The sequence below is a fragment of the Nomascus leucogenys genome, chromosome 1a (genome assembly GCF_006542625.1).
Source record: "Nomascus leucogenys isolate Asia chromosome 1a, Asia_NLE_v1, whole genome shotgun sequence".
Classification (NCBI taxonomy): Eukaryota; Metazoa; Chordata; class Mammalia; order Primates; family Hylobatidae; genus Nomascus; species Nomascus leucogenys.
Genome location: NC_044381.1, coordinates 33,313,115 through 33,332,531, shown reverse-complemented (window position 1 = coordinate 33,332,531; position 19,417 = coordinate 33,313,115). Strand labels below are relative to the sequence as shown.

Below are 19,417 nucleotides of genomic sequence, written 5' to 3'. Positions count from 1 at the left end.
ATATATATCATAATATATATAAGGCTATATATATACACACATATAGGCTATATACACACACATAGGCTATATATATATATCTATATATATATATATCTATATTATACACAATATAGGATATATATATATACACACACATAGGCTATATATATATAGAAATATATAGATATAGGCTTATTCTCCAAATAGACTTAAATCAGAGAAATGTGTATGTGTGTATATATATATATATATATACACACACACACCCCCACGTGTGTATGTATATGTGTATATATATGAGATGGAATTTTGTGTGTGTGTGTGTGTATATATATATGCACACAATGGAATACTACTCATCTATAAAAAAGAATGAAAGCATGTCTTTTAGCAACATACTTCGATGGAATTGGAGGCCATTATCCTAAGTGAAATAACTCAGAAACAAAGTCAAATACTGCATGTTCTCACTTGCAAGTGGGAGCTAAACAATGGGTACACATGGACATAGCGAGTGGAATAACAGACATTGGAGACACTAAAAGGCGGAAGAGTGGGAGGAGAGTGAGGGTTGAAAAATTACCTGTTGGGTACAATGTCTGCTATTCAGATGATGGGTAGGCTAAAAGCCCAGACTTCACCTCTGTGCAATATATTCATGTCACAAAACTGCACTTGTACTCCCTAAATATATAAAAATAAATTTAAAAATTATTGTCAACCATATTATACAGAACACCAGAACTAATTCCTGCCATCTAGCTGTAACTTTCTATTCATTAACCAACCTCTCTTTATCCTCCTTTCCTTCCTACCCTTCCAGCTTCTAACAATTGCTGTTCTATTTTCCCCTTCTATGAGCTCACTTTTTTTTTTTAGCTCCTACACATGCAGTGTTTATCTTTCTGTGCCTGACTTAACATAATATCCTCAAGGCTTACTCATGCTGAATAAATAGCTGAATTTCATTGAGTGTGTGTGTGTGTGTGTGTGTGTGTACATACATACATACCATATTTTCTTTATGCATTTATTTGTTGGTGGATATTTAGGCAATTCTGTATCTTTGGTATTGTGATTAGAGCTGCAATAAACATGCGGGTGCAGGTATCTCTTCCATATACTTCCTTTCCTTTGGATGAATACCCAGTAGTGGGATTGCTGGATTGTATGGTAGTTTTATTTTTAGTTTTTTCAGAAACTTCCATACTGTTTTCTATAATGGCTGTACTAATTTACATTCCTACCAGCAGTGTATGAGTTCCCTTTTTGGAGACGAGAGGGAGGTAAGGGTAGAAAAACTGTTGGGCTCTCTGCCTAGTAATAGGTGATGGGATAATTCATACCCCCAATCTCAGAATCATGCAATATTCCCAGGTAACAAACCTACACATGTGCCCCCTAAATCTAAAATAAAAGTTGAAAAAATAAGATTTGATTCCTAAAAAACAGTAACAGTTCATTTTTTCTTGCATCCTTGCTAGCAGTTATTTTTCGATATTAGGCATTCTAACTGGGATGAGAAAATAACTCATTGTGATTATGATTTGCATTTCCATGGTAACTAGTGATGTTGAACATTTTTTCATGTACCTCTTGGCCATTGGTGTGGCTTTTGAGAGATATCTATTTGGATCATTTGTCCATTTTTAATCAGATTTTTATTGTTGGGTTGTTTGAGCTGCTTGTATATCCTGGATATCCCCTTGTTAGATGAATAGCTTGCAAATATTTTCTCCCATTCTACAGGTTGTTCCTTCACACTGTTGTTTCCTTTGCTGTGCAGAAGATTTTGATATAGTTCCATTTGTCTATTATTTGTTGTTGTTGCCTGTGCTTTTGAAGACTTACCCATAAAATAATTTTTTCCTAGACCAATGTCCTAAAACATTTCTCCTATCTTCTAGTAGTTTTATTGTTTCAGGTCTTACATTTAAGTCTAATTCATTTTAAGTTGATTTTTGTAAATGATGAGAGATAGGGGTATAGTTTTATTCTTCTGCCTATAGAGATCCAGTTTTTTTCTGCATCACTTATTGAAGAGGGTGTCCTTTTCCCAATGTATATTCCCAGCACCTTTGTTGAAAATCAGTTTTCTCTGAATATGAGGATTTATTTATGGGTTCTCTATTCTGTTTCATTGGTCTGTATGTCTGTTTTTATACCAATACCATGCTGTTTTGCTTACTATAGCTTTGCAGTATATTTTGAAGTCAGGTAGTGTGATGACTCCAGCTTTGTTATTTTTGCTAAGTACTGCCTTGGCTATTCAGAGTCTTTTGTGGTTCCATACAAATTTTAGAATTGTTTTTTTCTCTTTCTCTGAAGAATATCATTGGCATTTTGATTTGGGATTTCATTGCATCTGTGGATTGCTTTGGGTAGCACAGTCATCTTAACAATATCAATTCTTCTAATCTATTAGGATGACATGAAAAAATTACTGTCTTTGAACTAAGTAAAAAAGAGACAATTTCAGCTTCTATGAAAATGTGACTTGAATGTTCTTCAAAAGATTCAATCTCAAGGTTCCTTCATACATGCCTTGAAATTGTTATCTGACCTCCCTTCTTAGCCCACATATTTTTTAAGCAAGCAGTGTCAGACGAGGATTTCCAATAAAGTTGGGAAATTTCTGAGGTTGGATTAAGGTTTAAGAAAATCAGCCAATGTCTTACAAGGCCAACTGGATCTTTGTTAAATGCTTATCATTCCACTGAGTGTCCTGCCACTTCAGGCAGATGTAGAATCAGGATCCTGGTGCTTTCTGTGCAAGTCGCATTCCCTCCTTTTATTTTCAGTGCTATTTGCTAAGTGTACAGGTAGCCAATAATGAAGGCATTGCCATACTTTACTTCAACACAGTAAAACAAGTAATGACCTTAAGCCATGAATAACGGACCAATAGCCACACAAGTGTTCATGGGCTTGTTTTGCTACCATGTCTTCAAAGTTGCTCTTTGCTATTATAATTTTCTAAAAATAATGCAAGATGGTTGTATGTCTTGTGTTCTTTCCAAAGCAGACACTGAGATGGAATAGGCACATGAAAGGTTTATTGGGGAACATACATGTGAAGAGAGAGGCAGCAGTACTGGGCAAGTGGAGACATTGCTCATGATGCAGACAGATGAAGTCTCCGCCAGCCTCAGGGAGGTGTTCTAGAGCAAAGATTGCTCATTCAAGGAGTCCTCAGTTGTACAGAAATGGCTAGACCAGGGGTGTCCAGTCTTTTGGCTTCCCTGGGCCATATTGGGAGAAGAATTTCCTTGGGCCACACATAAAATACACTAACACTAACAGTAGCTGATGAGCTTTGAAAAAAATCACAACAAAATCTCATGTTTTAAGAAAATCTATGAATTTGTGTTGAGCCACATTCAAAGCCGTCCTGAGCCACATGCAGCCTATGGGCTGCTGGCTGGACAAGCTTGAGATAGACCTTCACACCCCATTTTGGTTAGCCATTGACTGGGGACACCTAAGAATGTGGCGTTGGCTACCATTGCCTTGTGGCAATGGCTACTCAGCCATTGGCTGGGGCCTTATCTGAAAAGAGCAAGCTCACAGCTCAGATATGAGGTAGATGACCCTGAAGGAGCTAACAGCTGGAGGGTGCCGGATAATCACATTCCTTGTAACTGGGCAGCAAAACCTTTCTTGAAGGAAGATCTGAGTGGTACAAGTCAGCTTTTGGCACAATGGTTTATCGTTACCAAATCAGTCAATCAACATTTGTAGTGGTTGCTTTAGCTGTCTGTTTCTGGGTAACAAACCACCCTATTTTAACAGTTAAAAGCCCCAGATGTAATCATTTATTTTTTTAAAATACATTTTATTTTGCACAGAAATTTGTGGATCAGGAATTCAGAAAGAATCTGGTGACTGGCTCTTGCTTAGGCTTTTCATGTGGCTGCAATTATCTAAGTTATCTCCCAGGGAATCCAAAGTGGTTCACAAGTCATTGGCAGTTGAAGCTGCCTCTTAGCTAGGAGTTTGCTGGCACTAACAGCACCAACATGTGTCCTCTTTATGAGCCTTGGGCTTCTCACAGTACGAAAATGAGTGAGTGACTTTGGAGTGTGGGTACGGTACTTCAAGAAGAGACATTCCAAGAGACCAAGGGAGGAGCTGGAATTCTTTTTTTTTTCTCTGATACAGTCTTGGAAACCTTGCCATACCCTTTTAATCCTATGCTATTGGTCAAGCAAACCACCTTCAGGGAGAGGGGAATTAGATTCAACCCCTCAGTGCGAGAAGCAGCAAAGAATTTGTTGTCAACTTTGATCTTCCATCTTTGTGTTTTATTAGAATAAGAGTGCTTGCTCTCAATTCTATTACAATAGATACTGTTAAAATTATTTTTTATTTGTGATGCCTCACCAAAATAATTTCCATTTCTTCAATAATTGCTCCTTTGACATGATGTTGGGTACCTGATTGCTCTCTTAATGTTTTTCAGTTTATATCTGCCTTAATCTAAGAGCAGCATCATACCAAGTATTCTAAATGTAGACTGATCACCCTACAGAAAAGCAGAACTATCACTGCCTATATGTTCTAGAGCTGCTAATGGAGCCATGGGAGACAGAAGCTTTTGTGGAAGTGATGCCACAATATTCATGCACATTGAGTTAACCTATTCCAGAAACATTAATTAAGTGCTCACTGTGTACTGGGAACTATAAGTACTGAGGCTACAATGATAACTAGAACTTGGCAACTTTCCTTGAGGAGCTCACAGTTTAATGGTGAAGACTGTCATGCAAACAAGTAATTATTGTTCTCTGTCATGTACTATAACAGGAAAATAAGGCTCTAAATGAACACAGAGGAGAAAATTTCTAATGCTTCCTAGAAAAGATAAAGAGGCTTCGCAGTGCCTGTGAACACTTATTATACCTCAAAGAAATTCATTAGGCAAAGAAATGAAAGAAAGAATAATTGTAGCAAAAGGAAAAGCATATGAATAGGCACAGAGGTATAACAAAGTGAGACACATGTAGGTAACCTTACCTGAAGTAGAAATGTACGATTCATCAGTTGGATATTTGCAGGCAACAGCTGTAAGATGAAGTTGGAAAGGTAGAGAGGACCCAGGTCATCAGAATCTTAAATTTCACAGTAGGGAGTTGGGATTTTTATCCTCTAGAAAAAGGACATCAATTAACTTTTTAGAAAAAAGATACATTAGTGGAAGTGCAGAAAATGGACTCTTCTGGACCAGAGCAAGACCCAAAGTTGGGAATCTAGCTAGGAGACTTGTGCTGGAAAGAAGTGATGAGGGCCTGAATTAAAGAGCAGCAGATATGAAGAGGAACAGTTTTGAGGTGTATTAAGAATATTAAATTGATCAGATTTAGAGTCTGGCTAAATATGGAGTGGAGAAAATAAAGGAGGACTCATGGATGACTCTCCATTTTCTGTCTTGAATAACTGTATAGATAGTTGTCTAATTTTCAGAGAAGGAAGTACTGTGAGAGGAGGCTTCAGGAGGTGGAGGGAGGGAACATTATGGTTCGGATTGGAAAATATTGAATATAAAGTGCCTAAGAAACTTCTAGGAGATGTTAAGTGTGGATTAAGAAATAAGGGTCTGGAGCTCAAGAGAGTGTTTTGGGCTGGTACTCTAGGTCTGTGAATCATCAAAGTATAGGTGGTAGTGGGAGCCACTGGAAAAGCTCAGTAGAAAGTAAGGTCTAGAACTTAGGAAAGGGGTTCACATGATAAATGAATATTTAAACATACAAGAGATAGCTGAAACCCTGGGAGTATATGACATTCCTCCCAGCACAGTAGGGAAAGAATACAGAGTTGATGGTAGAACCCTGGAAAACATGACCATTTGAGGTGTGCACATGAGGAGAATTGACAAAAGAGACTTGAGAATTCTGAGAGCTAGGAAAATAACCACAAAAAAAGGGAGGCAAGGGCAGAGATATATTCAAGAAAAAATGGAGTGAACAGGAGTGTCAAATGCTGCAGAGACATCAAATAATGTTAGGACTGAAAAGTGCCTAATGAATTTTTCAATTAGGAGGTTATTGATGACTTTAATGAGATGATTTGAGAAGAGTGGAGGAAGTCAATGAAATTAACCCCCATATAGCTTTGCAGTGTAGGAAATGTAAACAGATTGAGTAAAGGCAGTAAAAATTTAAAAGAAAAAAAATCAAAGCATGGCTTTATTTTTTGTTTTGTTTTAAATGTTGAGATATGTTCAGAAGCAGTGAAGATGAAGAGATTCGAGATTCAGAAAGATGAAAAATAATTAATTTTTTTTTATATTTCTGTTGTTACATCTATGCTCTCTCATCATCATCGCCCACTATCTGAGCAACAAATCCTTTTAGAACAAAGTGTTAGGGGTTTCCATTTTTTATCTCTATGGTTTAAAAAAAATTCAGTCTCTCATTTCAGATATAGTATTGACAAAGATAGTAGGTTATTTGTACATATCAAGTCTCTATAATTTGGAGATAATCTTTTTTCTAGGTTGACATACAATAAAATGCATCTTTGATGTAGTGAAAATCATACTGGACAATGGCAAAACCAAGAACTTTTATTCATTAAAAGATGCCATAAAATAAAAAGTTAAGCCAATAAATACCTGGGCAAATTTGTTAATATGTATCTGATAGAAGATTAGTGTCCAGAATGTATTAATAACTACAAGTCAACTAAAAGAAAAATAGAATGCAAAAAAAATATATAAATAGGCATTTTATTAAACAGGAAACATGAAAAGATGGCCAACCTTATTAGTCATTAGAGAAGTGCAAGAATACAATACACCTACTAGTACTATAGTTACTAGCTGAAAGACTACACCAAGAATGGATCCTGTGAGTAGTTAAGAATTCTAAAACCTTGCTGCTAAGCATAGAAAAGAAAAACCACTTTAAACACAATTTGGTGTTATCTTACAAAGTTGAGCATGTATATTAACCTATGTTCCAGAAACTCCACTTGTTATTACTTGCCCTAAATAAACTTTATACATGTCTCATTAGACATGATCAAGATAATTCATAGCAATTTTACCTTATAGCAAAAAATAGACCTCAATTTAAACAATGAAAATAAATGAACTTCAGCTACATGCAAGAATGTGGATAAGTATTGCAATATAATGTACGGTGAAAAAACATGACTGATAAACTATTTTTATTTAAATATATAATTTAGGTAAACATACAATGTGCAATGAAATGATAAATATAAAATTCAGAAAAATGCTGACCTCTTTAGGGATTGTATCAGGTTAGGGTTGCAACAAGATACAGTAGGCTAAGATTAGAGCTGTATATACAAGAAGTCTCTATGTCATTGATGATGTCCTACTTCAAAAATTTGGTGATATATCTAGGTATTTATTTTATTATGTGTCCAACTTACACTATATATTTTTCTAGTGCATATCAAGTATTAAACACTAAAAGAGTAAGAATCCACTGGACTTGGGAGAACTCTGTATTCTTACCCAGGTTCTTTTGCTAACTTTCTCTGGAACCACAAAAAAAGTTACTTGTCTGATCTTTGGTTCCCTCATCTGTAACTGGAAAGACTGAGTAATCTCTAAAGTGCTTTCCAGCTCCAAGAATCTTTAGTCCCATGAGCCAAAGAACTAACATGGTCTGTAAGTCAGGGAACTTCCCCGAGTAGCTGTCAAATTACATATTTTGACATAGACTCAAAATAGGGTAAAAGGACAAAGAATATTAATCTGCCAGGTTATTCTAAATCATGGAAAATCCAAATAAGGAAAGACAAATAAGGTTGTATTTGGTTATTTGAAACTATATTGTTTTACCTGTGGGTCAAAGGGCTACTTAACCATAATCTCCCATATAGCTTTCAAAATTAAATATATATATATATATTTTTCAATTATACATACAAATCCGTATATATATGAAATCTAGGAAAAATTACATTCAAATGACAAAAGTCTCAATAAATATCTCCAGATATGACACAGATTGACTCATAGGAAGAGAGAAGACACTGAGGCCAACTTAACAAACTTCTTGCCCATCCTAAGAAAGCAGTAGTAGCACACGAAATAAAAAACAAAACTCCTTAGAAAAACCCTATTAACATTCCCTAATTAAGAGGACAGGGACAGACTCTGGGACACACAGGCTCAAACCACTTGGCTGACTTTTCACCAGTGCTAATCAACATACTAGCAAATGATAATAGCACATTTATAGTGCATACTATATGCCAGAGATAGTTCTGAGCTCTTCAGGTAATTAGCTTATTGGTAGATACTATTGTTTCCATTTTACAGATGAAGGAACTGAGTTATAGAGGATTTAAGTGATTCTCTACAGTTAGTGAGTGGCAGAGGAAAGATGTAAACCCAATCTCTTTGCTTCTAGAGTCTGGTGCCTTAATCACAGAATTATACTCTCCCTCAACAGCAAAAGAAAGTAGCTATATTTGGTGTCCATTGCCATAATAACACTGTGTAACAAAGCACTCCAAAATTCAGTGACATACAACAGTAGGCATTTATTTATCTTATGAGTTTGTAGGTTGGTTGTCTAGACTATACTGGGCCGTTTTCCTGGTCTTGTCTGGGCACACTCCTAGGTCTTAGAGTTAACCAGCTATTATCTGTGGTGCACACATCTGGGAGTTACTTTGCTGTCACCTGCATGACTCAGCTCTCTTCTATGAATCTTTCACATCCTTCCAGCTAGCTAACCCAGTCGTATTCTCCTGGCAGAGGTGCAAGAGCAGTTATGAACTCTGAAATGCCTCTGCTTGTAGTCACATCAGCACACATCTCTACTGGCTGAAATAAGTCACTCTTCCTATTTAGTGAGAGAAACTACAAGGGAAATGGCATGTGTATATGGAAGGTCTCACAGAAGAATTGAGGCCTCTAATGCATTAATTTACTGTAAAAGCCATGCTAAGAGGTGCCCAAAGCAGCTTCTGCGACAATGACAAGACTCCTTCCTGAAGCCATGAGCAGCAGCTCCTGGAAGGAGGGAGGCCCAACAATGTGTCATTTGGATCCAAGCTTTAAGACAACTGGATTCAGAAACTTGGTCTCCATAGAAGATTTTTCAATGAGAGAGAAAAAAACAGAAGCAACAACACAAAGGCAAATGCAGCAGCCTTCCTCAGGCTTCTAGATGACCCCAATGGGTACTTACATCAACCACTTAGCATCTGAGAGGAGAATTTGCATAGCCACCATAGAAAAAGGAAGGAGGCCTAAAGAGAGATTTATGAGGAAAAGTGTTCTCAGTTTCTAATGGGATTGACAGTTACCACATGTCAATCTACAGAGCATCTCTGGCTGGCAGTTGTCTTTACGCACTTGAGAGAAGGTGGGTGTACAGTAGGCTGGGTATGGGTAGTAGTCTGGTATTACCATCTAGCTGCTAATGTCTGAATCTTGCCTTTCACCCATTTACTAAACAAGCACACATAGAGCAGTTACCATGTACCAGACTGAAAACACATAAGCTGTGCTGTGTTTGCAATCACTGGGGATCTCTTAGTCTGGAGCACTAATTTTTCACTGGCTCCCAGGTAGAGGGATGTGTCTTTCAGGCCCAGGGTATTCCTTGAAATATTTGTAGGAATTAAAGCAGCCTGATTATTGCTATTCTGTTTCCTAAGGCTCCTGAGTCTCTGAACATGCTGAGTGAGTATAACCACCTCTTAAGTATATCCAGCTAAGTTTTTTTTCTGATTCTCAGGGAATAGAGTTCTTATTCTCCTTCACAGAAAAAGAAAGAAACTCTGTTCAGGAAAAGGGTGGCCTAAGACTGGGTGAGCTCATATAGCAATTTTAAGGATCTACTTCTGGAGACAGAGGGTGAGGTATAAGGTGTCAGGTGATGAAGCTCAGACCAGCTCCCTGACTACTCACCCTAGTTATGGCAGTTCTGACATCAAAGATGTCAAAAATGTGAAGACACCATTGAAATGATCTTTCACACACTGAGTTCCCTACCCTCTGGTGGCCATTGCAAGAGGTCAAAAAGCAGGCAGTCAAAAATGAAAAGGTACCCTGTCATGAACAATATTAACTATCTAAGAATATAACTTCCTGAACCTTTTTAGCTCAGCATGCTTGGCCTAAGTCAAATGCTCTAAATGTGTCTTACAAAGTACTTTCAAATTTCATTGAATAAATTTCAACTGCAAATACTGACAAGGCATGCTCAGGCATAAGAATCCTAGTATAATAGCAAAGTAGTTAGAGTGCCAAATGATACGGATTATGCATTGTGCTATGTTCAGAAAGTTTTAAGGAGGAACAATCATTTTCAAAAGAACCAGAAATCAATCTGAGAGGATAAAAGTGAGAAAAGGAGGCTTAGATTACTTTTCAGAACCTCCAGTCAAGCATGGACATCTACAGAGTGACAGTTTTTCATACGAATCAGGAGATTATGAGCTCTGAGATCCTTTCCCCTATCATGTGTATTAGGATAATTGTTTCTCTAATTCAAATCTCTAAGCAGCTTAATGCCTGTTCTTATTTCAATTTAGAGAGAACAACAAAAATGCTGTATCTGTTCCGTGTCTGCTTCTCCAAGTGAAACTTTAAATTACTCCAAGCTCTGAGCTTAAGTGGTTGACCAAATAGGTTAGGCATTCCTTCTAAATATAAAAAGGTGAAGAAAGACTTTCCAAGGCCAAAACTCAAAAAGTGGTCTTAAGATTGTTAGGGGAGTATAATAACATCTTCCTACCAAAATACATCTGGGAACAACTTAATCTAAGATTAGAGGTTAAAAACCAAAACAAATCGGCTGGGCGCGGTGGCTCATGCTTGTAATCCCAGCACTTTGGGGGGCCGAGGCAGGCGGATCACGAGGTCAGGAGATAGAGACCACGGTGAAACCCCGTCTCTACTAAAAATTACAAAAAATTAGCCGGGTGTGGTGGCGGGCGCCCGTAGTCCCAGCTACTTGGAGAGGCTGAGGCAGAAGAATGGCACGAACCCAGGAGGCGGAGCTTGCAGTGAGCCGAGATTGTGCCACTGCACTCCAGCCTGGGTGACAGAGTGAGACTCCGTCTCAAAAAAAAACAAAAAAAACAACAAAAAAAAACAAAAACAAATCTATGCTGCATTCAGTGCTGTGAGTTAGAACCACCATGATTATACCAAATTCCATGCCAAACTTCATGATATGCCAACACTATTAGGTGATAGATTTGGGGACTTAACTGTGGCAAGAGATAGCCATCCTCACTGACACCACAGCACCTCCCCTATTCTTTGGAGATTCTGGTCCTTGTCCATGGCTCACTGTTGCTTTCTCTCCAGGTCTATTCTTGTCATCACCTTTTTCAATCTCATCTCTTGGACTCGTCTTTATTCTATGGGTTCACTAACTAGCTGATCACGTACTCTGATGACCCCCCAAAATGTGTCTCTAACCAAGAACTTTCTTCAATTCATATTCAGCTGCCTCCTTCATTCTCACTTGGATGTCTAATAGGCATATCAAAATATGTTCAAAATTAAACTTATTTAATTTTAAACCCATAGTCCTCAAATTTGTTCCTTTTACAGCCTCTCCCATGTGGACCAAGACTTCATTTTTGTGCACTGTTGTTTCTTTACTGCCTGGCATATAGTAGGTGCTCAGTAAAAGTTTAGTGAATGAATCGTTTTTTATTTTCACAGTAGTTAAAACTAAACTGTTGTAAAGCAGGATATTTCACTTCTGCTTTATTATGAGAGAGTAAACTAGATAGAATGTTGTGAGCTTGCTCTGGAAATGCAATAGCACAGCAGTGTTAGAGGTATTCTGAGTACTTAGTAACTGACGTGTAAACAAACCATTGTACCAAATCTGATTTTTCTGCCTACCATCTTCTGCTCCGGTCTCGTATAGATTACCACCAGGGTCAATCTCTTCAATGACAGATTTGACCATATCACTACCTTGCTCAAAATGCTTTGGAGTATATAAAGAACTTTAACTTCCTCCACCTGGCATCCAAAAGTCTCCTTTTTTGAGTTTCCACCTGTTACTTCTCCATCTTCATCCTGAGATAGGGCCCTTGATACAAGCAGCATCATAACCCTAAAGGTGACTCTGGTCTCTCATGTTCATCAGGACTTCTTGGCTGGAAATGACAGAAATGAGATAGAAGAGAACATATTGTCTCATGTAGCTGTAAATATGTCTCTGTACTGATATAGAAAGATGGTTGGTCACAATGTATTGTTGAGAGAAAAGCAAGCCGTAGAACAGCATGTATACTGTGATTCTAATTTTATATATTTTAAAATCTACCTATAGTTGAGTGTGTTTATATGCCTGAGGAAGAAAAAGTCTGGAAGAATAAATATACACCAAATGTTAGTAATAATTAACCTCTAGTGAGTAAAAAATCTGGATGATATATTTTCCAATTTACATATTTATATATTAGAATATTCTATAGAAAAGGTTTAAACTTATGCTTCGTTCATGGTATCACCCTGCTAATGCAATGCCATCATATGCCATCCAATATGGAGCCAGTAGCTACCTATGGCCACTTAAATTTAAAAGTGAAATAAAAAAAATCCATCCATCAGCTGCACTAGCCACATTTCAAGTGCTCAAGAGCCACCTATAGCTAGTGGCTGCCACATTGAGTGCACAGATATAGAACATTTCCATAAATGCACAGTGTTACTCCCACAATGTGAAACACCTGTCAAGCTAGGTGAGCTAGATGCTCACCTGATTGCTTTCTCTAGTATAATTGGCTTCGTTTAGATGCAGCCAGAGGGAAGCAGGTGCAGGTCTGAACACTTGTGATCTGACAGCCACCAGGAGTTTGACCGAAGTCCCAATCTGTTCATTTACGCAGGATCCTTAAATGCGTTTGGGAAAGACATTATCTTAGAGGCAACCTATTGAGTAATTTCAAAGGGAAATAAGAAAAATCCTTACCCAGTAATTTTTAAAGGAAAATGAGAACATCTGAGTCTCTTTGCAACATTGAGATTTACCTGTTTTAATTAAAAAAACAAACTGCTTGACTCGAGAGAATGTTTCTCCTTTTCATATTATTTGCCTAATTCCCAAATAACTTGGCCATGCTCATGGAGAAAGAAGAATCATGTTCCTTTCTGGCAAGGAAATTAAAACGGTACCATAAGTACTTCTGTTTAAAACTGTTTGAAAGCAAACATAGGAAACTCTTACCATGTTTCCTAAGTTTTTTTTTAATTGGAATCTTTAACATTTGTTCCACATGGCATGATGAAAACTCAATGTTCGTTTTATGTTTTCATTCTAATGTGGAATCATAAAATCATTTTTCAGTACCTAAGTCCCTAATTTAAACACTCATGATGAGAAAATAATTCCTATTATAACCAAAACTCTTTTAAAAAGATTTGAGATAAGTGTGATTTTAATATTTAAATAGAACTTTATTATATCTCTGATCTCCTTTGAAAACTATGAAACAGTAGGTTCATGAAAATATTCCTCATTTTCGGGGGGTGGAGCCAAGATGGCCGAATAGGAACAGCTCCGGTCTCCAGCTCCCAGCCCCAGCGACACAGAAGACGGGTGATTTCTGCATTTCTGCTTGAGGTACTGGTTTCATCTCACTAGGGAGTGCCTAACAGTGGGTGCAGGACAGTCGGTGAAGCGCACTGTGCGCGAGCCGAAGCAGGGCGAGGCATTGACTCACTCGGGAAGCCCAAGGGGTCAGGGAGTTCCCTTTCCTAGTCAAAGAAAGGGGAAGCAGACGGCACCTGGAATATCAGGTCAGTCCCACCCTAACTGCGCTTTTCCAACGGGCCTGGAAAACGGCACACTAGGAGATTGTGTCCCGCACCTGGCTCGGAGGGTCCTATGCCCACGGAGTCTCGCTAATTGCTAGCACAGCAGTCTGAGATCAAGCTGCAAGGCGGCAGCGAGGCTGGGGGAGGGGCGCCCGCCATTGCCCAGGCTTGCTTAGGTAAACAAAGCAGCCAGGAAGCTCGAACTGGGTGGAGCCCACCACAGCTCAAGGAGGCCTGCCTGTCTCTGTAGGCTCCACCTCTGGGGGCAGGGCACAGACAAACAAAAACTCGGCAAGAACTTCCACAGACTTAAATGTCCCTGTCTGTCCCTGTCTGACTGACAGCTTTGAAGAGAGTAGTGGTTCTCCCAGCACGCAGCTGGAGATCTGAGAACGGTCAGACTGCCTCCTAAAGCGGGTCCCTCACCCCTGAGCAGCCTAACTGGGAAGCACCCCCCCAGTAGGGACAGACTGACACCTCATTCAACCCGGTACTTCTCTGAGACAAAACTTTCAGAGGAACTATCAGACAGCTGAATTTGTGGTCTCACGAAAATCCGCTGTTCTGCAGCCACCGCTGCTGACACCCAGCCAAACAGGGTCTGGAGTGCACCTCTAGTAAACTCCAACAGACCTGCAGCTGAGGGTCCTGTCTGGTAGAAGGAAAACTAACAAACAGAAAGGACATCCACACCAAAAACCCATCTGTACATCACCATCATCAAAGACAAAAAGTAGATAAAACCACAAAGATGGGGAAAAAACAGACCAAAAAAACTGGAAACTCTAAAAAACAGAGCACCTCTCCTCCTCCAAAGGAACGCAGTTCCTCACCAGCAACGGAACAAAGCTGGATGGAGGATGACTTTGATGAGTTGAGAGAAGAAGGCTTCAGACGATCAAACTACTCTGAGCTACGAGAGGAAATTCAAAACAACAGCAAAGAAGTTAAAAACTTTGAAAAAAAATTAGAAGAATGGATAACTAGAATAACCAACGGAGAGAAGGGCTTCAAGGAGCCGATGGAGCTGAAAGCCAAGTTTCGAGAACTACGCGAAGATTGCAGAAGCCTCAGTAGCAGATGCGATCAACTGGAAGAAAGGGTATCGCTGATGGAAGATGAAATGAATGAAATGAAAAGAGAAGGGAAGTTTAGAGAAAAAAGGATAAAAAGAAATGAACAAAGCCTCCAAGAAATTTGGGACTATGTGAAAAGACCAAACCTACGTCTGATTGGTGTACCTGAAAATGATGGGGAGAATGGAACCAAGTTGGAAAACACTCTGCAAGATATTATCCAGGAGAACTTCCCCAATCTAGCAAGGCAGGCCAGCATTCAGATTCAGGAAATACAGAGAACGCCACAAAGATACTCCTCGAGAAGGGCAACTCCAAGACACATTATTGTCAGATTCACCAAAGTTGAAATGAAAGAAAAAATGTTAAGGGCAGCCAGAGAGAAAGGTCGGGTTACCCACAAAGGGAAGCCCATCAGACTAACAGCTGATCTCTCAGCAGAAACTCTACAAGCCAGAAGAGAGTGGGGGCCGATATTCAACATTCTTAAAGAAAAGAATTTTCAACCCAGAATCTCCTATCCCGCCAAACTAAGCTTCATAAGTGAAGGAGAAATAAAAACTTTACAGACAAGCAAATGCTGAGTGATTTTGTCACCACCAGGCCTGCCCTAAAAGAGCTCCTGAAGGAAGCACTAAACATGGAAAGGAACAACCAGTACCAGCCACTGCAAAAACATGCCAAATTGTAAAGACCATCGAGACTAGGAAGAAACTATAGCAACTAACGAGCAAAATAACCAACTAACATCATAATGACAGGATCAGATTCACACATAACAATATTAACATTAAATGTAAATGGGCTAAATGCTCCAATCAAAAGACACAGACTGGCAAACTGGATAAGGAGTCAGGACCCATCAGTGTGCTGTATTCAGGAAACCCATCTCACGTGCAGAGACACACATAGACTCAAAATAAAGGGATGGAGGAAGATCTATCAAGCAACTGGAAAACAAAAAAAGGCAGGGGTTGCAATCCTAGTCTCTGATAAAATAGACTTTAAACCAACAAAGATCAAAAGAGACAAAGAAGGCCATTACATAATGGTAAAGGGATCAATTCATCAAGAAGAGCTAACTATCCTAAATATATATGCACCCAACACAGGAGCACCCAGATTCATAAAGCAAGTCCTGAGTGACCTACAAAGGGACTTAAACTCCCACACAATAATAATGGGAGATTTTAACACCCCACTGTCAGCATTAGACAGATCAACGAGACAGAAAGTTAACAAGGATATCCAGGAATTGAACTCAGCTCTACATAAAGTGGACCTAATAGACATCTACAGAACTCTCCACCCCAAGTCAACAGAATATACATTTTTTTCAGCACCACACCACACCTATTCCAAAATTGACCACATAGTTGGAAGTAAAGCTCTCCTCAGCAAATGTAAAAGAACAGAAATTATAACAAACTGTCTCTCAGACCACAGTGCAATCAAACTAGAACTCAGGATTAAGAAACTCACTCAAAACCGCTCTACTACATGGAAACTGAACAACCTGCTCCTGAATGACTATTGGGTACATAATGAAATGAAGGCAGAAATAAAGATGTTCTTTGAAACCAACGAGAACAAAGACACAACATACCAGAATCTCTGGGACACATTCAAAGCAGTGTGTAGAGGGAAATTTATAGCACTAAATGCCCACAAGAGAAAGCAGGAAAGATCCAAAATTGACTCCCTAACATCACAATTAAAAGAACTAGAAAAGCAAGAGCAAACACATTCAAAAGCTAGCAGAAGGCTAGAAATAACTAAAATCAGAGCAGAACTGAAGGAAATAGAGACACAAAAAACCCTTCAAAAAATTAATGAATCCAGGAGCTGGTTTTTTGAAAAGATCAAGAAAATTGATGGACCGCTAGCAAGACTAATAAAGAAGAAAAGAGAGAAGAATCAAATAGATGCAATAAAAAACGAAAAAGGGGATATCACCACCGATCCCACAGAAATACAATCTACTATCAGAGAATACTACAAACACCTCTATGCAAATAAACGAGAAAATCTAGAAGAAATGGATAAATTCCTCAACAAATACACCCTCCCAAGACTAAACCAGGAAGAAGTTGAATCTCTGAATAGACCAATAACAGGCTCTGAAATTGTGGCAATAATCAATAGCTTACCAACCAAAAAGAGTCCAGGACCTGATGGATTCACAGCCGAATTCTACCAGAGGTACAAGGAGGAACTGGTACCATTCCTTCTGAAACTATTCCAATCGATAGAAAAAGAGGGAATCCTCCCTAACACATTTTATGAAGCCAGCATCATCCTGATACCAAAACCTGGCAGAGACATAACCAAAAAAGAGAATTTCAGACCAATATCCTTGATGAACATTGATGCAAAAATCCTCAATAAAATACTGGCAAACCGAATCCAGCAGCACATCAAAAAGCTTATCCACCATGATCAAGTGGGCTTCATCCCTGGGATGCAAGGCTGGTTCAACATACGCAAATCAATAAATGTAATCCAACATATAAACAGAACCAAAGACAAAAACCACATGATTATCTCAATAGATGCAGAAAAGGCCTTTGACAAAATTCAACAACCCTTCATGCTAAAAACTCTCAATAAATTAGGTATTGATGGGACGTATCTCAAAATAATAAGAGCTATCTACGACAAACCCACAGCCAATATCATACTGAATGGGCAAAAACTGGAAGCATTCCCTCTGAAAACTGGCACAAGACAGGGATGCCCTCTCTCACCGCTCCTGTTCAACATAGTGCTGGAAGTTCTGGCCAGAGCAATCAGGCAGGAGAAGGAAATAAAAGGTATTCAATTAGGAAAAGAGGAAGTCAAATTGTCCCTGTTTGCAGATGACATGATTGTATATCTAGAAAACCCCATTGTCTCAGCCCAAAATCTCCTTAAGCTGATTAGCAACTTCAGCGAAGTCTCAGGATACAAAATTAATGTACAAAAATCACAAGCATTCTTGTACACCAATAACAGACAAACAGAGAGCCAAATCATGAGTGAACTCCCATTCACAATTGCTTCAAAGAGAATAAAATACCTAGGAATCCAACTTACAAGGGATGTGAAGGACCTCTTCAAGGAGAACTACAAACCACTGCTCAATGAAATAAAAGAGGATACAAACAAATGGAAGAACATTCCATGCTCATGGGTTGGAAGAATCAATATCGTGAAAATGGCCATACTGCCCAAGGTAATTTATAGATTCAATGCCATCCCCATCAAGCTACCAATGACTTTCTTCACAGAATTGGAAAAAACTACTTTAAAGTTCATATGGAACCAAAAAGGAGCCCGCATCGCCAAGTCAATCCTAAGCCAAAAGAACAAAGCTGGAGGCATCACGCTACCTGACTTTAAACTATACTACAAGGCTACAGTAACCAAAACAGCATGGTACTGGTACCACAACAGAGACATAGATCAATGGAACAGAACAGAGCCCTCAGAAATGATGCCACATAGCTACAACTATCTGATCTTTGACAAACCTGACAAAAACAAGAAATGGGGAAAGGATTCCCTATTTAATAAATGGTGCTGGGAAAACTGGCTAGCCATATGTAGAAAGCTGAAACTGGATCCCTTCCTTACACCTTATACAAAAATTAATTCAAGATGGATTAAAGACTTATATGTTAGACCTAAAACCATTAAAATCCTACAAGAAAACCTAGGCAATACCATTCAGGACATAGGCGTGGGCAAGGACTTCATGTCTAAAACACCAAAAGCAATGGCAACAAAAGCCAAAATCGACAAATGGGATCTCATTAAACTAAAGAGCTTCTGCACAGCAAAAGAAACTATCATCAGAATGAACAGGCAACCTACAGAATGGGAGAAAATTTTTGCAACCTACTCATCTGACAAAGGGCTAATATCCAGAATCTATAACAAACTCAAACAAATTTACAAGAAAAAAACAAACAACCCCATCAAAAAGTGGGCAGAGGACATGAACAGACACTTCTCAAAAGAAGACATTTATGCAGCCAGAAAACACATGAAGAAATGCTCATCATCACTGGCCATCAGAGAAATGCAAATCAAAACCACAGTGAGATACCATCTCACACCAGTTAGAATGGCCATCATTAAAAAATCAGGAAACAACAGGTGCTGGAGAGGATGTGGAGAAATAGGAACACTTTTACACTGTTGGTGGGACTGTAAACTAGTTCAACCATTGTGGAAGTCAGTGTGGCGATTCCTCAGGGATCTCGAACTAGAAATACCATTTGACCCAGCCATCCCATTACTGGGTATATACCCAAAGGACTATAAATCATGCTGCTATAAAGACACATGCACACGTATGTTTATTGCGGCACTATTCACAATAGCAAAGAGTTGGAACCAACCCAAATGTCCAACAACGATAGACTGGATTAAGAAAATGTGGCACATATACACCATGGAATACTATGCAGCCATAAAAAATGATGAGTTCGTGTCCTTTGTAGGGACATGGATGAAACTGGAAAACATCATTCTCAGTAAACTATCGCAAGGACAAAAAACCAAACACCGCATGTTCTCACTCATAGGTGGGAAT

General features: G+C 38.8%; 1 protein-coding gene across 1 annotated transcript in view; it reads left to right on the top strand.

Annotated features, from left to right (window-relative positions):
- PLPPR1 (phospholipid phosphatase related 1) overlaps positions 1–19,417 on the top strand; it is a 292,974-nt gene that overhangs the window by 203,081 nt on the left and 70,476 nt on the right. The window lies entirely within an intron of this gene.